The following is a 9,052-nucleotide window of genomic DNA, read 5'->3' on the forward strand; positions in this document are numbered from 1 at the left end:
TGTTGGGAGCTAAATATCGTTGCGGAAGAACTCGACTGATATTAAGTTATATTAGTGCTGTTACATTGTCAGCAATTTCTGTCTGATCAGCACCCTTTAGCACAAACATGGTTCCAAAAACATAATGACTTGTTGATATTGTGGGATTACTTCAATTTATAGCTATAATCTCAACTTCATAAAAACTGCAACACTGAGTGATATTACTGGATAATGTCAAAGTGCACCATATAAATAAGAGGATAATATTATACAATGAACAATTTAACCTCCCATTTGTTGGAAAAGGTGTTTTCATAGATCCATACCACTGGTCATAGTGATAAAACTTTAACTTACTGCTGACATCTGGGTTTTCCAAATTCAGACGGTCCTTTTGGGCCTCCAAAAATACTTGGAGGGTCATTCCTCCTGCTTGAGACTGATGATTGAGAAATCGAGCTGGAATGTGCCCAAAGAGGTCTGGTTCATCACAGCCAAAGCCAAGATCCAGGAGGATCTCTTCTGGGTCATCATTCCACAGGTTTAGTCTATCCATTACACTACAGATAGAAGAAGAGGCAAAAGAGCACTGTGAGGAGCTTAATATAAGTTGAAACCATGTACTAATTGAATATCTCGATCTGAATTTATGTGTATGTGTTCTTATTTTAGTTATCTCACAAGGACTTTTTTTGTTTAATTATTGACTTTGCTGGGTCAGTATAGCAAAAGGTCATTTCTGGAGTTCTGGTTATTGTTAGGGCCAGGGTTGGAATTGAGGTTAGAGTTAGGTTAAGGTTAGGCATTTCAGTTGTATTTCAACCTCGGCTTTTGGTTCAACTTAAGGTTTGTGTGTCTATGTGTGCATGTTTGTACTTGTTTTTCTATATTCATGAGGTCATACAATGAAGAGCTCACCATACTTAAGATAGACCCCATGGTGTTTTGCTGGAACCAAATAGTGGGTCGCACATGTTTAAAGGAATTTTTGAGGCTCAAAACATGTTTTGATGTTGTTCATGGCTGTAATGGTTAAGGTAAGGGGCTAAGGAATACATTATGTCAATGGTGAATTCCGATAAAGATAGGAAAACTGGTTTGTGTGCGTGCGTGTTTTACTTTTTTTTTAGCAGTATCTAACCTGAGTAGTCTAGGGGGTTCTGAAGTTGCTGAATGGAAAATGTTCCATCCACTGCAAGCTGAAACTGACCATCTTCACTTCACCCTACAAGACACAGTATATGCTTCATAGGTTCTATGTTTTCTCAAGTTATTATGTTTGCACTGCTGCCAATGTAAGTTATTTTTAGAGGACTAGCATGTAATTATTTTCTTAAGAAAACTAACATAATAATGAAGTTAAAACTGAAGGGCCAGCAGCTGTCAAGATATTTAATTTAAAAAAGAAAACTGATTTTATTCTATGGGAAAATTGCCCTTGTTGTCACTTGATTCCTAGCAGCTGCTTTCACATATGGTGCACTATGCTCTGCACATAGTATAGGAGATAAGACATGCACACACCTCTTCCAAATTTACTGCCAGTTGCTAGGCAATCAAAAAGTTATCCAGGAAGTGTCCACTTTGGGTAAGGGATATGCATCCCCAGTTCCAAAAGGGTTAGGATGCTACATAAAATATAAATAAAGACAGAATACAATTATTTGCAAATCTAAAAAACATTTTTTCATCACAATCAAACATACGTATAACATTTCAATTGTTCAAAGACATTTATGACATTTATGACTATGGTCATCTCCCGCCTTGACTACTGCAATGCTCTCCTAACTGGTCTCCCAGCCTGTGCTGTAAAATCTCTGCAGATGGTCCAGAACGCGTTAGCGCGTCTGGTCTTCGATCAGCCGAAAAGATTCATAATAAGAATCATAATAATTTCTTCTCCTTCGTTACTATGGTCGATCTCCCATAGTCAATCCCCTATAGGGCCTATCCCACACAGGTTGAGACCCCCTAGTGGCCTGGCGAACTTCCGTTGTGTTTTTCTCTCTTGCATGTGTTTTTTTTTTTTTCTTCCTCCAAAAATTTTTATCCAACCTTAGAAGCACCATACCAGGAGCACCTGTAAGCAGACAAGCAGAGAACAAACACACAAACAAAAAAACAAACAAAAAAACACAAGCAGCAGCAATCTCATATAATACACAGGTGACCTTAAACCACAGGACAGGTGAGTGTGAGTGTGAGTGTGCATGAACATGCAATACACATAGATGGTCCCACATAATAACCATGCTTAAATATCAGTGTATAGTGTCAGTTGGCCCCGCCCAACACCCGCATGTGTTTTGAAGTTTGCAGCGCGTTTCATTTTTGCATGTGTTTTGAATTTTGCAGCGCGTTTCCCTCATGGATGTGTTTTGAAGTTTGCAGCGCGTTTCCCTCTTGCATGTGTTTTGGCGTTTGCGTCGCGTGTGCTCCGGTCGTTTTTGTGATTGCCGCATTTTTCTTTTGCAGCGTTTTACTGTTGGATTTGTTTTGCCGTTTGCAATACGTTTGCACGTGTCGGCCACCGTACATCCACCCTGATATGACGATCTGTTTTAAAATGGCCTACTTTTACAATTTCAGGGACACCTGATAAAATTCCAGGTTGACTAGTTCTCAGCCACGTTTAGCTGCCCAAATGTTTATTTAAAACGTAATATAGGTTACAATTTCTTCAGTCATTTGAGACCTGAGACTTGACTTGGACTTGGTCCTCAAAGACTTGAGACTTGACTTGTTATTGGTCCTCAAAGACTTGAGACTTGACATTGACTCGAACACAAAAACTTGGACTTGGAAAAATGACTTGTGAACATGTCTGTTAGAACCCTGATTTGCATTCCAATCCTTTTACACTCAGCAGAGGCAGCCTATATGCTCAAACATGAAGCCGTCAGGAGCTATGAGCAGGATTAAGGTTTTAAGTCACCACACATGTATTGGAGATCATGCCAGTTGTGCCACATTAGTTTATCAGCATTGCTCAAAGAGAGTTTGTGTTATGGGCAATTTCTAACTAAGGCTGGCCTTAGGTACAGACGTTGAGTTGGCATAGGCATTGTAGGCAAGTTTTCTCAACCAAATTTACATAGTTTTTGAATACGTTTGCGCTGGGGTTTGTTGGTATATGGGTGTGGTGTAGATAGTACACAGTGAAAAAACACCCTCAAGAGTAAATTAAATGTGTGTCTTGTATTTTCCATTGTAACCCACATGGTTTCTAGACCCATTTGTTTTATTTGAATGTAGTACCCTTGCTCCACCACAAGGCGCATCAGCAGTGTATGATCCTCAAAACGTGATCTCACCTTGAGCCAAGTTACTGACCAGAGCACCCACGATAAACGTGCTGACGAACTTGGGTATGAAACACAATATAAAACACATAAGATAATCATTAATCCCCATGTAGTATGTTGACAAGTGTTTTGTATATTAGGAGAAAGTCTAACTGTTGAAAGACAGAGGAGCCGGTTCACCGGACAACCCTCTGAGAACTCCGGTGAGAGCAGGCTAAATGCTAGAGGCTAGGCCTCGGGATTGACTTGTGATGTAGTTGTTGTGTGAAAATGCTTTTTATTGGACTACTTTCATAAAACCAGTCGGAGTCATTGATATGTTTGTTAGTCTTGAACCACCGTGGTACTTTCCGTATCATTGTGAACAGGGCTCTAATTTAACACCAGCCAACCGGCCAAATGCTGGTGAAATTTCAATTTGGCTGGTAGAAAAGACCAATTTACTAGACACTTTAACCCATTAGTGAGTGTGCGTTTGGCTGGTAAGATTAACATCTGCTAGCCATTTTGGCTGGTGATGAAAAAAGTTAATTTAGAGCCCTGATTGTGAACCATAAAAACTAACTTAAAAAAGATCGCTAACTGAGTTAGCATCAAGCTAATTCTGTAATGTGAGTGCTAACAGTGTAGCCGGACGTGCTATCACTTTAATTTGAGGGAGACATAGCTTGCTCATGATGCATATTTGTGTTATATGCTAAATTCTGATACTTATTTTGTTGATATCTGAGTGCATAATGTGTTTACTGTGCTGAAGATGGTTAAAATATTCATGTCTGTTGATTTTAATGCTGTTCATTTACAGTTAAAAGAGTTCAAAAGATAAATATTGATTCAAAGAACTGTAGAAAAATATAAGTGCATTTATGTTAAAAATACAAGTTCATGATGGGAAATTGTCATGGTAAAAATACTTATAAATGTACACAGGCTCATTTAAATGGTTGAATGGGATATCCTGCATTTGAGTACAGATGTTGAAGATAATTAGAGTGAAAAGTGAAAGAAGAAGAATGTTATTTCAACGGATAGTGAATAATGATTATGATGTCTGCACTCTATGTGTAGATTGGTTTTTTTATCCACTTCACCGGATTAGGGATTGATTCGGAATTTGGAATTCCAAACCCATGGAGGTTTGGTGGCGAACCAGGGAAGACGAGCGACTCTGACAGAACGGTGCACGGTGTGGCCAGCCGTGGGATCTGCTCCAGGGGACTCGAGACATTCTTTTCACTTCACTCGTGATTACAGATAAGAACGTAACACAAATCTACCCGGGTAGTAAACAGTCGATCAGAACATTACACACATTCACACAGAACGGAGCTGAACTGAACTCGGACCTTCTAATAAGGAAGCGGGACACTTTTATTTGAACTTTGATTTTATTTTATATTTTTCTTTTTCTTTTTTGAAAGAGCTCTATTTTTCCTGTTCTGTTTTTTATTTTTCATACATTGCAATAATTTACCTGTTGGGTGTTGCAATAAATTGTCAACTGCAACTTCATGTTCTCTTATTTGAGTGCCAGCTATCCGAACCTAGAGAATGTAGGTGTCATAGTGTGTTCCAATCAGGCTAAAAGCGCTACACCATCAACCAAAGTTTAAGTCTCATAAATTAAGAAAGATTTTAAAATCAGTTTGACATAAAGATAATGTGAATATTGTCTGTCAATTATAAAATTTTGTTAATAATGAAAGAAATACACGCAGAATGACAACTTACTTTTTGCTCTGCTATCTAAACAGAGTTCCTGAATATTCACAAACAGTTCTTTACAATTGCTACAATTGAAATGATATAAATCAAGACATTTTTCTTACCATTATACACCGCTGAATACCGCAAGGAAAATTACAGTGTAAAGTAATTCCAGAATAAAGGCACCAACACTTCTCTTCAGTTAAAGAAGGAAATTCCCATTGGTCAGACTGCCTGCCTTCTTGATTTGCCCATGCTTTGCATCTTTCCTTCAAACCTAAAGTACAATAAAGTACACATACACACACACAAAGAGAGAGAGAGAGAGAGAGATACATAAAAAAGACACAGATACAGTGTTCGAATTTATTGTTCCCTGTTTTGATTTTTAACTTGATAACATTCATACAGTGAAGGCTTGTGGAAACTAAGGTCCTATACAATTTTGTGATTTTTCACTTCAAATGAAGCACTGAAAAGCTAAGCTAAAAATTTTTAACACTTATATGGCAAACACAGTCTAAAGAGTTGGCTCCCATATATCCAAATTATTCTGAAGAATTATATTAAATTCTGTTTATTCATAAAGTGCCAGTTCACAAAATGTCTCCTCCAAGGGCACTTTTTATTTTGTATGTCTTACAGAAAAATTACTTTACTCTGTTCTTTGGAGCCTATATTGGGGTGTATGTAGTCAAAAAAGTGTTCATCACTTAATTTGCCACTACTTCTCTGGTGAAGATGACTATTAGTCTGACTTAAATACACTGAGTGTTTCTGCTGAGCTTAGGCTCTTTGGGAGTTTGCTCCAGACATGTGGAGCATAGAAACTGAACGCAGCTTCTCAATGTCTGGTTCTGACTCTGGGAAGTGATAAAAGACCGGATCCAGATGACCTGAGGGGTCTGGAAGACTGGGTCAGGAGGTCATTGATGTATTTTAGTCCTAGACCAGGGGTACTCAAATAGAAACGATGAGGGGCCACAATTTTGTTTTTCAATGACTCAAGGGGCCATTTATTGGGACCGTGTATGATAACATATCATAACAATATAACATAACGTATTTATAACATATTCTATAACATAACATTTCCTTTTTATTCAAAACAAAAATAACCTAAAATAAAAATATCATTTGCATTTGGGCATAAATTAATAACTAAATAAAACCAAGCATAACCCTGTTCAAGATCCAAAACAAATAGTCTTCAGGCAGCCCATTTCTTGTGCTTTGTTTAACAAACTATGCATCGCTGTGTAAAGAACTATTTCACTTTTCTCAGCTTAATGTGTGGAGGATTCGGTTGGATGTTTGATATGATGCTTTAAGAGCAGCCGCGGCCGCTGTATTTGGGCAGGATGGGCAGAGCCCCGCCTTCCACACCCCCAACCTTTCTTTTATAGATAAAATATAGATAATTATAAATTATAGATAAAATATTTATTTCAACTTCAATCACAGTGGGAATCGTATTAGACCATACTGTGGCTTGTGACGGACTTTGCGAGTGGAATCTGTTTTTATTTTCGCTGAAATATAGCCTACCTCCAGTGTGGCTGCTTAACGTTAGATCTATGGCCATTGGCCAGGGCAGATGCCTGGTCTGCCCTCAGCTAAGCCCGGCCCCGCCGCCCCTTCTTAGAACTCTCGAGCACATTCTACCAATCAGAATCACTGTAGGCCCCTACGTAGCATAATATCATGTTACGTTTAGCACGCCTGTGTAGATGCTATTGGGGCAGGTGTATGATCTGCCCTGGACATGGAAAGGACTCAAAGGGTTTAAGAAATATTACTCCGCCCATCTAGCCAGTGGGAACTTCAGAGCCGCCAAATTCCCCTGCAAACTTGTTGGATAAAACGGATAACTATGTCGGATTTGATGAAGGATATTGGCTGTTTAATCCGGATTCACGTTTGTGGTATGTAAAGATTTTACTTTATAGTTGCTATCTTACAAAGTTTAAGTGATTGTGAATGAAGTCTTTGCAAAATGGGAAACTGGGAGTGATTTAATGAAATATCTTAGCTTGATGAGCAAAGCAATGTTGAGACAGTAAACAATGTGTTGACAGCTTAAATGTACAGTAGGTTACTTGTCTGCTAGCTTAGGTTGGAGCACTGTCGGTGTGTGTGACATGAAGCATTTTTCGGAAAAGGCAAAAAAACACGAGTCCAGCAAGGCGCATCTGAATTGTGCCATGAAATTAGCCATGCTAGGTAATGCTTTGCGACAAGTTTCCCTCTAATTGAAACGTAGGCAGTATTAATTCCTTTCACAAACTTTCTCTTCGCTCATTTTCACGTGGCTTTTGTGTTTGTTGTATGGCAGACTTTTATGCGAGTGCGCACATCCCCCCCTGCGTATGGTTGCATAGATTGGCCTATTTCGTATGCTCCATAAAAGCTTGCATTTTGATAATGCAGATCATCTGCCCCGCCTATTTTCCAGACCACGAGCCGCTACTGTTTAAGAGCATTTCATTTTGTTGTTCTGATCTCGGAGTTTTGCGGAAATGTCTCTTCAAAATGCTTGTGTTTTTTTTTCATAGTGTCGTTTCACATTGCACATTTTTATTGCCGCAACAGTTTCTTGACATATTAAGCACAGAGGGCGAGTGCTGGACGGTGGTAGAGCGCAAACCTTTCTGTCCATTCTGGCTGGAACTGGCGGTTTTCGCTGTCCAGTTTTCTTTTTGGGGAAAATTTCGAGCATGCCATTATTGCTCCGGTTGGTAAACGTGTTGCTGCCGCTGAGTGAGTGACTACTATCTCGAGTTTACGAGGGCTCTACTGCTAGAGCCTATCTGTTTATCGTTACCATGGAGGCAATCCCCAGCCTTGTCTTGAGATCGCGGTGCGCGATTTCAAAATAAGAGCGGACAGCGCGATTGAAAATAAAAAAAATCATAATTAAAAAAAAAAATAAAATTTCAAAACCGCTCGGGGGCCAGAAATAGATGCCCAATGGGCCTAAAAAGGCCCGCGGGCCGCCATTTGAGTATTGCTGTCCTAGACCATTCAGAGCCTTTTAGACCAGAATCAGAACTTTAAAGTCTATCTGATGGACAGGCAGCCAGTGTAAAGACCTCAGAGCTGGACTGATGTGGTCCACTTTTTTGGTCTTAGTGAGGACTCGAGCAGCAGAGTTCTGAATAAGCTGCAGTTGTCTAACTGACTTTTTAGGTAGACTAAAGATGAATGCATGGACTAGTTTTTACAGGTCCTGCTGACACATCAGATCTTTTAACCTTGATATATTCTTAAGGTGATAGTAGGCTGACTTTGTTATTGCCTTAATGTGTTTTTCCAAATTTAGGTCTGAGTCCATCATTACACCCAGATTTCTGGCCTGGTTGGTAGTTTCTAGGTGTATAGATTGAAGTTCTGTGGTGACCTGTAAATGTTTCTCTTTGGCTCCAAAGACAATTACCTCAGTTTGGTTTTTAGATCCTAGTAGATCCTTTGTATGTCTGAATAAACTAGTATGCCACTGTCATGTTTTGCATTTTTGGTCATGTCTTATGTTTTTGTCACGTCTGTGTTCTCGTCCTTAGTTTTCAATTCAATTCAGTTTTATTTATAAAGTGCCAAATACAACAAATGTCATCTGAAGGCACTTAAATAGTATAAGTTTTGCCATGTTATGCCACTTTTTTTTTGCCATCAGCTTCACTCCCTTCGCCTGTATTCATTATCATCAGCTGCAATCACTCACTAATCACCCTCCATAGTATTTAGTCTCCCAGTTTGTTCATGTTCATTCATTGTCCGATCCTCAGTGTCATTCATGTTTGAATCAGGTTTGTCCATGTTCATGTCAGGTTATGTCATAGTCAGCTTTTTTGTTTGTTCCTTAAGGTTTGTTTAGTCAGTTCAGGTTTTTGTATTCCGGCTTTGCCACATTTTTTTGTTACAGTTCTTTGAAATAAATCAAGTTTTCATTTATATATCTTCATTCGGGTCCTTCATCATAACCTCCACGCCTACATTACGTAACAGTCACCTCATGGGACACATCCACCCTGAGCTGACATGGAGCTACTGAAATG

The 9,052-nt window shown here is 39.1% G+C and overlaps 1 long non-coding RNA gene across 1 annotated transcript; it reads right to left on the bottom strand.

Moving 5' to 3' along the window:
• Positions 1-419: 419 nt before the first annotated feature.
• LOC142370018 (uncharacterized) lies at positions 420-5,186 on the bottom strand. The gene is made up of 3 exons (XR_012767770.1): positions 5,120-5,186; positions 1,507-1,610; positions 420-542 (listed from the first exon to the last, which is right to left on the bottom strand). It is a non-coding gene; the product is annotated as an uncharacterized LOC142370018 (long non-coding RNA).
• Between the last annotated feature and the right edge of the window lie 3,866 nt (positions 5,187-9,052).

This window comes from Odontesthes bonariensis, chromosome 20 (genome assembly GCF_027942865.1).
Source record: "Odontesthes bonariensis isolate fOdoBon6 chromosome 20, fOdoBon6.hap1, whole genome shotgun sequence".
In the NCBI taxonomy this organism is placed as follows: Eukaryota; Metazoa; Chordata; class Actinopteri; order Atheriniformes; family Atherinopsidae; genus Odontesthes; species Odontesthes bonariensis.